Raw genomic sequence first — 16,184 nt, 5'->3', positions numbered from 1 at the left:
TCTGAAGGCAGGCTGCTCACAGAAATGCCTCTTATTTGTGGGAGGTTGTTCTTTATATTAAAGGCCCTAAATTGATTGGGTAAGGCCCACCCTCACTATGGAGGACAGTCTGCTATATTCAGAATCTGCAGATTACAGTGTTACTCTCATCCACAAAGATCCCAGCATGGAAATACCTAGAAGTGTATTTGACCAAATATCTGGGTACTGTAGCCTAGCCAAGTTGACAGGTAAAATTAACCATTATAGTAGAGTTTTTGGTTCTCCATCTGATTTAGGAACCCACTGGAAGGGACTCAGTAGAGGAATTAAGTGGCCATACATGATTTTATTTTTGTTTCTTTAAAAACACCCAGATTTTTGGAGGTATAAATGACATATAATAAACTTCCTATACCTAAAGTATACCATTTGATTCAGAAAACTGCATATAGAACTACCATATGATCTAGCCATCCCACTCCTGGGCATATATCCAGATAAAACTTCAGTACAAAAAGTACATGCACTATTATCTTCATAGCAGCACTGTTCAAAAATAGCCAAGACTTGGGAATAACTTAGATGTCCATCAAGAGATGATTGGATGCAGAAGATGTGGTATGTATAGAGAATGGAATACTACTCAGACATAAAAAAGAATGCAGTAATGCCATTTGCAGCAACATGATGCAAGTAGATAGTGTTATACTAAGTGAAATAAATCAGAAATAGAAACATCATACGGTATAACTTACATGAAAAATCTAAAATATGGCACAAATGAACCTATGTACAAAATATAAGCAGACCTGTGCTTGCCAAGGGGAAGGAGCAGGGACTGGTATGGATGGGGAGTTTGGGGTAATTAGGTGCAAACTTTTACATTTAGAATGGAAAAGCAATGTGGTCCTTCTGTATAGCACTAGGAACTATATCTAGTCTCTTTGGATAGAACATGATATAAGAGATTATAAGAAAGGAAATGTATAGGTATAGGACTGGATCTTTTGCCATACTGCAGAAATGGGCCCAACATTGTAAATCATCTTTAATTTCAAAAAAGTTAAAAAATATAGCATAACATTTGAACAAATTTTTTATCTTTTTTTATTTCCCAAATAAAATTTATTATTCTTTTTAAAATTTTATTATTATTATTCTTTTAATAGTTATTTCCTCAATACAATATTTGTTTCTACTGTACAGCATGGGGACCCAGTTACACATACATGTATACATTCTATTTTCACACATTATCATGCTCCATCATAAGTAACTAGACATAGTTCCCAGTACTACACAGCAGGATCTCATTGTTAATCCATTCCAAAGGCAAGAGTTTGCATCTATTAACCCCAAATTCCCAATCCATCCCACTCCCTACCCCCCAGCCTTTTCAACCACAAGTCTATTTTCCAGGTTCATGATTTTATTTTCTGTGGGAAGGTTCATTAGTACTGTATATTGGGTTCCATATATGTGATGTCATATGGTATTTGTCTTTCTCTTTCTGACTTACTTCATTCAGGATGAGAGTCTCTAGTTCCATCCATGTTGCTGCAAGTGGCATTATTTTGTTCTTTTTTAAGGCTGGGTAGTAATCCATTGTGTATATGTAGCACATCTCCCTAATCCAATCATCTGTCAATGGACATTTTGGTTTTATCAATGTCTTGGATATTGTGAATAGTGCTGCAATGAACATGCGGGTGCATATGATATTTTTAAGGAAAGTTTTGTCCAGATATATGCCCAAGAGTGGGATTTATGTGTCATAAGGTAGTTCTATGCATAGTTTTCTAAGTTACCTACATACTGTTCTCCATAGTGGTTGTATAAACTTGCATTCCCAGCAAAAGTGCATGTGGGTTCCCTTTTCTCCACACCCCCTCCAGCATTTGTTCTTTGTGTACTTATTAATTATGGCCAATCTGACTGGTGTGAGGTGGTATCAAATGGTAGTTTTGATTTGCATTTCTCTAATAATCAGTGATGCTGATCATTTTTTCAAGTGCTTGTTGGCCATCTGTACATCTTCCTTGGGAAAGTATCTATTCAGTTCTTTTGCCCATTTTTCCATTGAGTTGTTGGCTTTTTTGCTGTGGAGTTGTATAAGTTGCTTATATATTCTGGAGATTAAGCCCTTGACCATTGCATCATTTGAAACTGTTTTCTCCCATTCTGTAAGTTGTCTTTTTGTTTTCTTTTGGGTTTCCTTTGCTGTGCAAAGATTTTCAGTTTTATTAGGTACCATTGGTTTATTTTTTCTTTTATTTATGTTTTTTTTGGCAGACTGACTGGAGAGAATATTTGTAAAGTTGATATCAGAGCATGTTTTGCCTATATTCACTTCCAGATGTTTAATGGTGTCTTGTCTTATATTTAAGTCTTTCAGCCATTTTGAGTTTATTTTTGTGCATGGTGTGAGGGTGTATTCTAGTTTCATTGATTTGCATGCAGCTGTCCAGGTTTCCCAGCAATATTTGCTGTTTTTTCCCCATTTTATGTTCTAAAAATTGAGAAATCTGTCACATTTCTGTATACTAACAACAAAATATTAGAGAAGTAATAAAAATATAATACCTTTTAAAATTGCACCCACAAAAATCAAATACCTAGGAATACACCTGATCAAGGAGGTAAGGTACTTATAGGCCAAGAAGTATAAAACTTTAATCAAGGAAGTTAAAGAAGATGTAAAGAAATGGAAAGACATTCCATGCTCCTGATTTGGAATAATGGATATTATAAAAATGGCTGAATTAATATTATAAAAACACCTTGGATTAATACCTAGTCACATGCTAAGTATATGTTTAATGTTTTAAAAAATGTTCAAAATTTTTTGTATTCCCATGAACAGTGTATGAGTGTTCCAGTTTCATCATTATCTTCAATGACACTGAGAGCAGCATTCTTTTCAATTTTAGCCAGGCTAATAGAGATATAATCATGTAAACCAGTTTACAGATCTGGAGCCACTTGATTGAAGGGGTGTCTGAGTTCCTTTGGAAAAGAATCCTGTACTGGGTTATTTTTTAAGTTCTTGAGTCTCTCTAGTTCCATGCATGATTCTCATAAAACCGTAGTACTTGTCACCATTTACCTGCCATTCATTTTGCCTGATTTTTTTTGCATCACCTCCCACTTTGCTGTGTGTTGTAAGATAGGGATTTCTAATTATATTATTATCTGTTATGTCTATAGAGAATATATCATTATTACATTTGTGGGAACCTTAATGAGTATTTAAGGGAATGAGTAAATGAATGAACAGATGAATTCATTCAACAGTTACCAAACACAAATGTCTGTTGGGAGCCATAGCTGATCTCTAGTGATAAAATGACTTTGACAAGAAAACTTAACATTTAGTAAGTTTTCATTAGCTGCTCTTGTAACCATTCTCCCAATTCACAAAAAAAACTGTGATTATTATTTCCACTTTATAGAAAGTTGTATTGGCCTTGGAAAAATTGTTCAAATATGATCTCTTAGCAGGGGAGGAATCCAAAGTATTTTATCCAGAGTTTTATATTCAGTCCCCCTTCTCCTGGATAAGGCAAAGACCATGATCTAAAAAATCTTCCAGGGCAGTGGGGAGATATGCACATTTTAGGGGGCTTTGTGTTCTAATGAAAGCCTGTGTTGGTGTTGGGGAACCTGCAGAAGCCCTTCCACTGCCTGTGCTATACACTGCCCTTGGGAGAAACTGTGCTCATGACATAGAGACCACGGGCAATGCAGGATCACCTGCATCTCATCCACAGCCTAGACCAGAAGCCCAAGATACCCCTGATATCAGGGCCACTTTCTCCTGTGAAACCAGGTACAGCTCAGGCCCTGTGGACCCTAATCATTCTCCTTCCCAAGGGACAGGAGGGAGTTGGGCAGTTGCCCCAGGAGACTGTTTCTCTAGTCATGGCCTGGGGTGGATTCCCTCCAGGGTCTCTATCAGATGGAAAAAAGATCTCCTTGTGAATCATTTTGAAGCTGGAGAAGGGACATTAGAACCTGTATGGTCCTCAGGCCACCAAAGTTTGCTCTTTTTCTTTGGGTATTGGGTCTTCTGGACAGAAAGTAAGGATTCAGGTAACAGAATGAAGCAGAAGGTATTTGAACTCAGAGCACAGGCATAACTCAGAAGGATCCCAGAAACATCCCTATTTGGGTATGTATGTTTGTGTGACCATCAGAGAAGTTATGTGTATTTGTGTTTGTGTGTGTGTTGTGTTGTATGAGTCTATGTGTGTATGTGTAACTGCCAAACACACTGAATGACACACACTGGGATATACAGAGATCAGAGAGACCTGGATATTTCCTCATTGTGGGCTTATTCTACATGCATCTGCTGCTTGTGTGTTGTGTGTAAGATCTTTGTGCACTGCTTGTGATTTGTCATGTGAAGACAATGCCTCTGTCCTAGGAAGCTTGACAGTTCTGTGTATGTAGCTGTGTTGGACATGTGTATTTTGCTTATGAGTTTTGCATCAATTTGTGTGTAGCTGGCTCACACTCTGAATGTATTTCTCTAGTGAGAGTATAAGCCAGAGGAATTAATAACTCTCCATTTGGCAAGTGTGTCTGTGATAGTGTCTGAGTTCTTTTGCGTACTGTTTCTGTGTGTGTGTGACATTCTCACCTCATTCTCCACCTGCCTGAGACCAAAAGCTACACAGGCACATCCATAGGAAACTTAATTTGCAGAGCTGTTGGCATCCATTTTTCTATGATTTTACTACTCCAGCAGGGCCCCTGGAAGCCCAATATTTTTGACACTCTGCTTGAATTTTGTTCCATCTATTTAAGAATGAAAGACTCATTTCTGGAGTCATGTACTTAGACACTCATATCTTTATCATTTCCCAACTTAATAGCTTCATTGCCTTGGGTTGGTTTGTGGTTATTCTCAGCATACAGTGCTCTTACATGGGATCATGCTACTTGCTGAGAGATACTGTCTGTAAGGTGCTTAGGAAGCTAGACACATCATAAGCACTTATCAAATTTAAGCTTTGTGAAGACACAAACCCCCGAACTCTCCATATCCTAATTGCACAGGGGACAATTTTTTTGTATCAAGACAGGAAAATCAAACCCATCCATAGGCATAGGATCTGTCTCAATCCCCACCCCTAGGTCTCACTGTCTCCTCTTCACTCTTGAGCAATTTATCAGCCACCTATTTTCACATGGTGCTGATGGAATCTAAATACCATATCTGTATTGTTCCCTTCTGCATACATTGCAGCTCCTGGGTGTCATCAGGAAGTCATTAGGTTATCCAGCAGGAGATCTATGAGATCCTGTGCTAAGTCTGACACATCAGGTTTCAGTGAGAAGCCTATGTTTGGCAAGAGGGTCAAGTGACTGGTCTCTCCTTGTGCCCCATGAACTGAGTCAGTTAATAACCCTGAGCAAGTCCCTGGTCTGGAGCAAGCATCTACTGACAGATTCTTACACAGTGTTAATATCAGTTTCCTCTTCCAGGCATATTTTAACATTTATCTTTTCTCTTTAACAGCTCACCTTAGCCTCACCACCCACCTGTAAAAAGAAATGAGTGGATTGTCTGTAGTGAAAAGATGATCAAAAAATAAATGTCTGAGACCAGGTTCCACTATGAAATAACTATGTGAGATTGTTTAAGCAATTTCACTACTCTTATTGGTAAATTAAAGGAATAAAACACTGTTCTCTGCTTCCCAGACAGAAACAAAAAAGGATGGATTGAATGTTATTGAAGGCATATGAAAACCACTGGCAAACTAAAGGGTGGCAGGAACATGAGTGTGGACAGTTATCTGAGCAGGAGGACTCTTTCAAATCCCTGAAACATTTATTCTTAAGGTCTTGCCTATTTGTCTAAATAAAGAGAAGGAGTAACAGTAGAGTCATTGAAGCAAAGATTCCAGTATATATTTCAAAGTTTGGGAGAGAAGTGTGACTAAAGCTGTCACTAACCCTATGATCATGTTCATTTCCTATTCCTTCTGAGTATGTTGATAGTGCAGTTTTTGTATTTTTTAATTTTTTTTAATTTTTTTAAGACTGCACCTACAGCATATGGAAATTCCCAGGCTAGGGATTGAATCAGATCTGCAGTTGTTGGCCTATACCACAATCATAGCAATGTCTGCTACCTACACCACAGCTCATGGCAATGCTGTGTCCTTAGCCCACTGAGTGAGGCCAGGGTTTGAACAGGTATCCTCATGGATAGTAATTGGGTTCTTAACACATTGAGTTACAATGAGCACTCCCAATAGTGAAATTTAATAACACCTCCCTCCTAGGACTCTTGAAATGTTCAGTGAGGTAATATTGGAAAAATATATTTGTCTGCCATAGTGTTCATTAACTGTCAGTTATTAACAGTGTGAACATAAGTACTTGTGGGGAGCTGAGAAGATACAAGGAGCCAAGGAAGGGAGCTTGCCTGAATGGTGCAAAACTGAGGGCAGGCTCTAATCAGAAAAAGGGGCCTGCCTGAATGGTGCAAGCTGAAGGTGGGCTTCTGGTCAGGATAGAAGCCTGTCTGTACAGTGAAAAATCGAGGGCAGCCTGAGGCCTGCCTGTAGGGTGCAATCTGAGGGCGGGCCTCAGGTTACACACCTCTCATGTTGATGTTGATGGGGAAGAATTGGGGCTTTCCTGGGAAAATAATTTCCATGTTTGCAACGGAGAACATGGATTGTTTCTCAGGTGACCTAGTCTTTCCTGTGGTTATGTTATTCAGTTTTCCTCAGTCTTTCCTGATTATTTACTTATTATTCTTATTTTCCATTCTTATTTTCCTGTGGTGATTTGTGATTTAACAAAATTACAGCAATAGTATAATAAGAATTTCATCCTGAAGGACTTTTCCCTATTAAAATCCAACTTAATTAAAACATAGTGTTTATCTACTAACTAGTTATGCAGTAAACTTTAGAGTTAGGATTTTAATGAGGTTCATAGAAGTTAGACATGTATTATTCTTGATCAAAAGAAACCAAGCTGTGAGTTTTGTCCTTGACTTCAGAAACTTCTAGTGGCAGCCAGCTATGTTGATCTGTATTTTCTCATACTGTCTCTCTGCCAAGGACACTTTGCAGACAGACACTAATCTAAATCAGGACTTTTTTGTGTTTGCAACTTCTTCAGCTTGTGGGAATTGGCTGGCCATGAGATGGTTTGTGCTGAGTCTCCTCTTTCCTACATGATATGTTTGTGTCTGTTTGTCCTTGAATTGTACTCACTAAATTTACTTAAGCTAAAGATTTTAAAACATGACATATTCTACTGTACCATGTGATCAAAAAACAAAGCCTAATAGTTAACCAATGTACTTTTAACACTGTGATGTAATCTGTAGTGAAGAACTCTCTATATAATCAACCACTTATGCTAATAAAATATGAGCAGTCCAGTGCCCTGAAAGAAGGGACAAAGAGGTTGTTTCCTTATGTACATTTGCCGATGCTCTCCATCTCCTATCGGGAAAGTGTACACTCCCTGGCAAAGATAAATTATGTATAGTTTTGTCTTCCTTTGGTTAAAATGTGCATAAGAATATTTGTTTGGGATACTGGGAAGATTTAATTTGAAAGTGTGTGTAAACCCTGGGGACAGTGCCTCAAACTGTCAGCATTGGCTTGGAAGCCTGGAATGGACATTTTTGATAACAAGGGATTTTAAGTGACTCAAAACAAGTAGGATGGTGCAAACTACACTGAAAGCCCATGCCATCACTTCAATGATTCTCTTCAAATGTAAGGAGTTTCATATCCTTTTTAAGAGGTGCCTCTTACTTGGTGCCCTTTTCCTATTTTCATCTTAGCAACTTACAGAGGTTTGAACCTGGCTTAATGTAAAGATATGAAACTGAACACAGAGACTTCTCAGTTCCTGTTGACTCCTTTGTACTCTATATGGGACAAAGCAATTGTTAAATAACTATTTATTGAATGAAGAATAAATGTCCTGGTGTTTCTTTGGGAAAAGACTTGCTTAATGTGAGTGATTGATGTATTATTTGAGCCTTGAAAATTTTCTTCTCACAGAAGTGGCTTATGACATGTATGTGGCCATTTGTCAGCATCTCCACTACAGCTGCATCATGAGGCAGGAACTGTGTGTCTCCTTAGTAGCTGGGTCCAGGTTTCTCTGTTGTATCTATGCCCTGTTTCACACCCTTCTCTTGGTCCAGCTGCTTTTCTGTGCTGACAATACCATCCCCAACTTCTTCTGTGACCTCACTGCCCTCTTAAAGTTGAGCTGTTCAGACACCTCCCTCAATGAGCTGGTCATCTTTACTCTGGTAGGAACACTTTTCATCCAGCCTTGGTTTAGTATCTTGGGCTTATATATTCATATGGAGCCCATAGTTCTGGAATGTCTCTTCCACAAAGAGACTCTTTATTTTTTTTTCTTTTTTTTAAATTTTTTATTACTCAAATCAATTTATCACATCTGTAGTTGTGTACTGATCATAACAATCTGATTTCACAGGATTTCAATCCCATAGGCCAGGTACATCCCCCGACCCCCCAAACTGTCTCCTCTGGAAACCATAAGTTTTTCAATGTCTGTGAGTCAGCATCTGTTCTGCAAAGAAGTTCAGTCTGTCCTTTTTTCAGGTTCCACATGTCAGTGAAAACATTTGATGTTGTTGTCTCATTGTATGGCTTACTTCACTTAGCATGATAATTTCTAGGTCCATCCATGTTGCAAAAAATGCTGTTATTTTATTCCTTTTAATAGCTTAGTAATCTTCCATTGTGTATATGTACCACATCTCCTTGATCCACTCCTCTGTCAATGGACATTTAGGTTGTTTCCACGTCTTGGCTGTTGCAAATAGTGCTACAATGAACAATGGAGTACATGTGTCTTTGCAAGTCATGGTTTTCTCTGGATAGATAACCCAGGAGTGGGATTGCTGGATCAAATGGTGATTCTATGTTTAGTTTTCTGAGGAATCTCCATAGTGCTTACCACAGTGGTTGCACCAATTTACAATCTCACCCACAGTGTAACAGGGTTCCTTTTTCTCCACCACCTATCCAGCATTTATTGTTTGTAGACTTTTGGATGATGATCATTCTGGCTGGTGTAAGGTGGTACCTCAGAGTGGTTTTCATTTGCATTTCTCTAATAATGAGTGATGTTGAACATCTTTTCATGTCTTTCGTGGCCATCTGTATGTCTTCTTTGGAGAACTGTCTGTTTAGATTTTCTTCCCATTTTTTGATAGGCTTGTGTGTTTTTTTGGTATGGAGCTGCAGAAGCTGTTTATAAATTTTGGAGATTAAGCCCTTGTCAGTTGATTCACTTGCAAAGATTTCCTCCCATTCGGTGGGTTGTCTTTTTGTGTTGTTTAGGGTTTCCTTTGCTGTGCAGAAACTTTGAAGTTTCATTAGGTCCCATTTGTTTATTTTTGTTTTTATTGTCAATACTCTGATAGGTGGATCTGAGAAGATGTTGCTGTCATTTATGTCAGAGAGTGTTTGGCCTATGTTTTTCTCTAAGAGTTTTATAGTTTCTGGTCTTATATGTAGGTCTTGAATCCATTTGGAGTTTATTTTTGTGTATGGTGTTAGGGAGTGTTCTAATTTCATTCTTTTCCACGTGGCTGTCGTTTTCCCAGCACCACTTATTGAACAAACTGTCCTTTCTCCATTGTATATTCTTGCCTCCTTTGTCATAGATTAGTTGGCTGTGGGTGCGTGGGTTGAATTCTGGGCTTTCTATCCTGATCTACTGAACTATTTCTGTCTTTGTGCAAGTACCATGCGGTTTTGATGACTGTTGCTTTGTAGTATAGTCTGATGTCCAGGAGCCTGATTTCCCAATCTCCATTTTTCTTTTTCAGGATATCTTTGGCTCTTCTGGGTCTTTTGTGCTTCCAAACAAACTTTAAAATATTTTGTTCGAGTTCTGTGAAAAGTGTCCATGGTTATTTGATAGTGATTGCATTGAATCTGTAGATTGCCTTAGGTAGTATAGTCATTTTGATAATATTAACTCTTCCAGTCCACGAGCATGGTGTATCTTTCCATCTATTTGTGTCATCTTTGATTTCTTTCATAAGTGGCTTATAGTTTTCAGGGAATAGGTTTTTTGTTTATTTAGGTAGGTTTACTCCTAGGTATTTTATTCTTTTGGATGTGATGGTAAACAGGATTGCTTCCCTGATTTCCTTTTCTGCTCTTTCATTGTTAGTATATAGAAATGCCATCAATTTCTGTGTATTGATTTTGTATCCTGTGACTTTGCCAAATTCATTGATGAGCTCTGACAGTTTTCTGGTAGAATCTTTAGGGTTCTCTAGGTATAGTATCATGTCATCTGCAAATAGTGATAGTTTTACTTCTTCCTTTCCAATTTGGATTCCTTTTATTTCTTTTACTTCTCTGATTGCTGTGGCTAGGACTTCCAGAACTATGTTGAAGCATAGTGGCAAGAGTGGACATCCTTGTCTTGTTCCTGATCTCAGCGGGAATTCATTCAACTTTTCACATCTTGATCATCATTGAGAATGATGGTCACTGTGGGTTTGTCCTATATGGCCTTTATCATGTTGAGGTAGGTTCCCGTGATGCCCACTTTCTGAAGGGTTTTTATCAGAAATGGGTGTTGGATTTTGTCAAAGGCTTTTTCTGTGTCTATTGAAAGGATCATATGGTTTTAATTCTTCAGTTTGTTAATGTGGTGTATCACACTGATGGATTTGCAGATATTGAAGAACCCTTGCATCCCTGGGATAAATCCCACTTGATCATGATGTACAATCCTTTTAATGTATTTTTGGATGCATTTTGCTAGTATTTTGTTGAGGATTTTTACATCGATGTTCATCAGTGAAATTGGCCTGTAGTTTTCTTTTTTTGTGGAATCGTTGTCTGGTTTTGGTATCAGGGTGATGGTGGCATCATAGAATGAGTTTGGGAGTATCCCTTCTTAAATAGTTTCAGAAGGAGAGGCGTGAGGTCTTCTCTAAATGGTTGCTAGAAATCTCCTGTGAAGCCAACTTGTCCTGGACTTTTGTTTGTTGGAAGTTTTTAAATCACAGTTTCAATTTCAGTTCTTGTGACTGGTCCATTCATCTTTTCTATTTCATCTTGGTTTAGTCTAGGAAGATTGTACTTTTCTAAGAATTTGTCCATTTCTTCTAGGTTTTCCATTTTATTGAATATAGTTGCATATAGTAGTCTCATATGATCCTTTGTATTTCTATGAAGTCCACTGTTACTTCTACTTTTTCATTTCTAATTTTATTGATTTGAGTCCTCTCTTTTTTTCTTGATAATTCTGGCTAGGGTTTTATCAATTTTGTTGATCTTTTCAAAGAACCAGCTTTTCATTTCATTGATCTATTCTATGGTTTTCCTCATTTCTATTTCATTGATTTCTTCTCTGATCTTTATGATTTCTTTCCTTCTACTCACTTTAAGCCTTGTCTGTTCTTCTCTCTCAAGCTGCTGTAGATGTAAAGTTAGCTTGTTTATTTGGGCTTTTTCTTGTTTCCTGAGGTGGGCTTGTATTGCTATAAACTTTCCTCTTAGAATGGCTTTTGCTGCATCCCATAGAATTTGGAGTGTCGTATCTTTGTTGTTATTTGCTTCTAGGTATTTTTAAATTTCCTCTTTGATTTCTTCAGTTATCCATTGGTTGTTTAATAGCATGTTGTTCAGTCTCCAAGTGTTTGTGTTTTTTGCAGTTTTTTTCTTGTTGTTGATTTCTAGTTGTATAGTGTTGTGGTCAGAAAAGATGCTTGATATGATTTCAATTTTCTTAAAGTTACTGAGGTTGGATTTGTAGCCCAGGATGTGATCAGTCTTAGAGAATGTTCCATGTGCACTTGAGAAGAATGTGTGTTCTGTTTATATTGGGTGGAGTGTCCTATAAATATCTATGAAGTCCATGTGGTTTAATGCTTCATTCAGGGCCTGTGTTTCCTTATTGATTTTCTGCCTGGTTGATCTGTCCATTGCTGTACGTGGGGTGTTAAAATCCCCCAATATGTTTGTGTTCCTGTCAATTTGTCCTTTTAAGGTTGTTAGCAGTTACCTTATATATTGTGGTGAACCTGTGTTGGGTGTGTAGATATTTAAAATTGTTATGTCATCTTCTTGGATTGATCCTTGGATCATATGTGATGTCTTTCTTTGTCCCTTAAAATATTCTTCATTTTAAAGTCTATTTTGTCTGATATGAGTATTGCTACTCCAGTTTACTTTTGATCCCCGTTTGCATGAAATATTTTCTTCCATCCTCTCACTTTCAATTTGTATGTGTCCCTAGAAGTGAAGTGTGTCTCTTGAAGACAGCATATATATGGGTCTTGTTTTTGTATCCATTCAGCCAGTCTATGTCTTTTGGTTGGGGCGTTTAGTCCAGTCACATTTAAGGTAATTATTGATATTGTGTTCTCATTGCCATTTTATTAATTGCTTTGGATTTGTTTTTATTGCTCTTTTTTCTTTCCTACTTCTCTTGTTCTTTTCTGCCTAGAGAAGTTCCTTTAGTATTTGTTGTAAGGCTGGTTTAGTGTTGCTGAATTCTCTCAGCTTTTGCTTATCTGTGAAGGTTTTGATTTCTCCTTCAAATCTGAATGAGAGCCTTGGTGGGAAGAGTAATCTTGATTGGAGTTTTTACCTTTCATCATGTTAAGTATATCATGCCACTCCCTTCTGGCCTGCAGAGTTTCTGTTGAAAAATCTGCCAATACCCTTATTGGGGTTCCCCTGTATGCTATTTTATTTCTTTTCCCTAGCTGCTTTCAAGATTTTCTCTTTGTCTTTAATTTTGGTCAGTTTGATTAGTATGTGTCTCAGGGTGTTCTTCCTTGGGTTTATTTTATATGGTACTCATTGTGCTTTCTGGATTTGAGGGAGTGATTCCTTCCCCATGTTAGGGAAGTTTTCGGCTATTGTCTCTTGGAATATTTTTTTCTGTCTCCTTCTATCTCTCTTCTCCTTCTGGCACCCCTATAATACAGATGTTGGTGCATTTCACGTCGTTCCAGAGTTCTCTGAGACTCTCTTCATTTGTTTTCAATCTTTTTTCTCTTTTCTGTTCTGCATCCATAATTTCCACTAATCTGTCCTCCACCTCGCTTATTCGTTCTTCTGCCTCCTGTATTCTGCTCTTAGCTGCTTCTAGTGAGTTTTTTATTTCAGTTATTGTATTTTGCATCTCTTCTTGTTTAAGTTTTATATATTGTATCTCTTTGCTCAGTGTTTCCTGTAAGTTATCCATCTTTGCCTCCATTTTACTTCCAATGTCTTTCATCATCCTCAGCATCAACAGTCTAAAATCTTTTTCCTGGAGGCTGAGCATCTCCTCATGGCTTATCTGTATTTCTGGGGTTTTTCTTTTCTCCTTCATCTCAGTTATAGTCCTCTGTCTTTTCATTTTTATAGGTTTTTTGTTGTGGGTACCTTTTTACAGATAATAGATTTGTAACCTCTCTTAATTCTGATGTCCTCCCCCCCTGTGGCTGAAGTCAGTATGGGGGGTTGGTGTAGACTTCCTGATGGGAGGGGCTGATGCCTGCCCCCTGGTAGGTGCAGCCGATTCTAATCTCTCTGGTGGGTGGGGCTTAGTCTCTGGATGGGATTAGAGGCAGCTGTGTGCCTGAGGGGTCTTTAGGTAGCCTGTTTACTGAGGGGCGGGACTGTGATCCCACCTGGGTTGTTGTTTGCCCTGGGGCTTCTCAGCACTAATGGATGTGTGGGGCCAGATTTTCCCAAAATGGCCACCTCCAGAGAAAGGCACTGTTGCTGAATATTCCGAGAACTTTTCTTTCAATGTCCTTCCCTCACAACAAGCCACATTCACCCCTGTTTCCCCAGGATGTCCTCCAAGAACTGTGGTCAGGTTTGACCCATATTCTCTTGGAGACTTTGCTTTGCCCTGGGACCCTGTGCACATGAAAGTCTATGTGCACCTTTTAAGAATAGGGTCTCCATTTCCACCAGTCCCTTAGAGCTCCTGCACACAAGCCCCACTGGCCTTCAACACCAGATGCTCTGGGGCTCTTTCTCCCCATGCTGGATCCCCACAGGTTATAGTTTGATGTGTGGCTCAGAACTCTCACTACTGTAGGTGAGTCTCTGTGAACCAGGTAGTTTCTAGTCTGTGGAGCTTCCCACCCAGGAGGTATGGTGTTGTTTACATCATGAAATCACCCCTCCTACCTCCTGACGTGACCTCCTCTTTTTCTTCTGGAGTAGGATATCTTTTTTAAGGTTTCTGGTCCATTTGGGTGAAGATTGCTCAGCCTTTAGTTGTGAATTTTGTTGTTTTTAGGAGAGAAGTTGAGCTCCAATCCTTATATTATGCCATTTTAATCCCCTAGAGCTGATCAAGACTCTTTAAAGTTTATTCCACCTGTGGTTCCCATCTCTTTGTGGTGTATTTATACTGTGGGACACTTGCTAGTGTTTACTTTTCCGCCTCATCATGGGACTCCAATGACAAAGATAACTGCTTCCATTGTATATGCAGAAGTTACTCCCATGATGAACCCCTTCATCTATAGCCTCAGGAAAAAAGATATAAAACAGGACTTAGATTTGTCAATATGCCTAACTTCTTGAAGTGACAATCACTAAATTCTCTTATTGCAGTCATAAGCACAGTGAGATTATAAAATTATCACAAGTTTGGCAACTCTGTAAATTTAAATGAAATGCATTCAGTTGTTATATATAGGGTTAATGTGCCAATAAGTTTCAGTTTGTTACTTACATTGTTAAATATTCTTGATCTTTAATTTTTTCTGCTTCTTCATCTCTTAATGATATGTGAAAAATCCTACACAAAATATGTCACATAATTATGATTGTGATTTTGTCTTTTTCTCATGTTATATATGTCAATTTCTGCTTATTTATATTTTTTATACATTGTTATTGAGAACATACCAATTTAGCATCATGTTCTGCTCCTTGTGAACTGATACTACTCTATAAAAATGTGATGAAATTGACTTGAATTTGCTTCAGGCTGATCAAGAACATCTCTTTGCAACTCCAAAGTCAATGACAAAATCATCCATGATGGCCTAATTACACTATGGAAATTGGCAAATGCTACAAAGTAATTCTCTCCTAAGACAGGGAGACTTTTCTTATTAATTGAACAGCAAACCATTGCATTTATAGTTGAGGGGAGATTTCTCTTTAGCCGTGGTCCCTACCCTCACATCTCATTTACTTCCTCTGATATTAGTTTAGATATACCAGCTTTATTTTATTAGTCTTTACATGCATTTATTTTCCAACACTTTAAACTTTCTTATGTCTTACATCTGGAAAATGTTAGTTCTTAGCAGTGTAAATATGGGTTTTGCTCTTTTTATGTAGGTTGACCATCATTGTGTTTCTGGAGAATTTGGTCTATTAACATCTAATAAAATCAGAATGTATCTGAATTTATGTTTTCCATGTTTCTATATGTTTTCTAATTGAGACAACATATTTTGCATTTATTCTTGCCTCCCTTTATAATTTGTTATTATAAATCCTCTCCGTTAGCTTATTACTCATACATTACTATTATTTTATTAGTCTTCTATGTGCTTTATGTAGATTAGGACTTGTTTTTTTGTAGAAATATTTATTGTGATATAATGCACTATGCAACATTAAATTTTCCATTTTAACCATTTGAGGTATTCAGTTAAGTGGCATTTAGTAGATTCATCACTGCTATTTTCTTCTAGGGCTTCACTACTCTGGAACATCAATGCATTTGAGTACTTCACAGCTCTGAAAAAATAATGGCAAATATACCTACTAATCAATATGAAGGGATTTCCAAGTTATATTATTAAATAGTAAAAAAGCAATGCATAAAAGAACATGTATAGCATGCTAATTTCTATGTGAAAAAGAAGGGAAAATAACATATACTTCTATCTTCCCATTGAAAAGAAGTAACACATGAGGAATCAATTTGAAAACAATGAGACTGCTACATACAGGGTGTGGTATGGGAATAGGATTGAAAAGATGGGGAGATGAGTACATTTATTTGTTTTTTTTTGTCTTTTTGCTATTTTTTGGGCTGCTCCTGCGGCATATGGAGGTTCCCAGGCTAGGGGTCCAATCGGAGCTGTAGCCACCGGACTACGCCAGAGCCACAGCAACACAGGATCCGAGCCGTGTCTGCAACCTACACCACAGCTCACGGCAACGCCGGATCCT

General features: G+C 37.9%; 1 pseudogene; it reads left to right on the top strand.

Moving 5' to 3' along the window:
* Positions 1-3,723: 3,723 nt before the first annotated feature.
* LOC125120933 (olfactory receptor 1J4-like) lies at positions 3,724-14,573 on the top strand (annotated as a pseudogene).
* Positions 14,574-16,184: the final 1,611 nt, after the last annotated feature.

The sequence above is a fragment of the Phacochoerus africanus genome, chromosome 2 (genome assembly GCF_016906955.1).
Source record: "Phacochoerus africanus isolate WHEZ1 chromosome 2, ROS_Pafr_v1, whole genome shotgun sequence".
Lineage (NCBI taxonomy): Eukaryota > Metazoa > Chordata > Mammalia > Artiodactyla > Suidae > Phacochoerus > Phacochoerus africanus.
The sequence above is the reverse complement of the archived record's forward strand: the minus strand, read 5'-3'. Positions and strand labels throughout refer to the sequence as shown.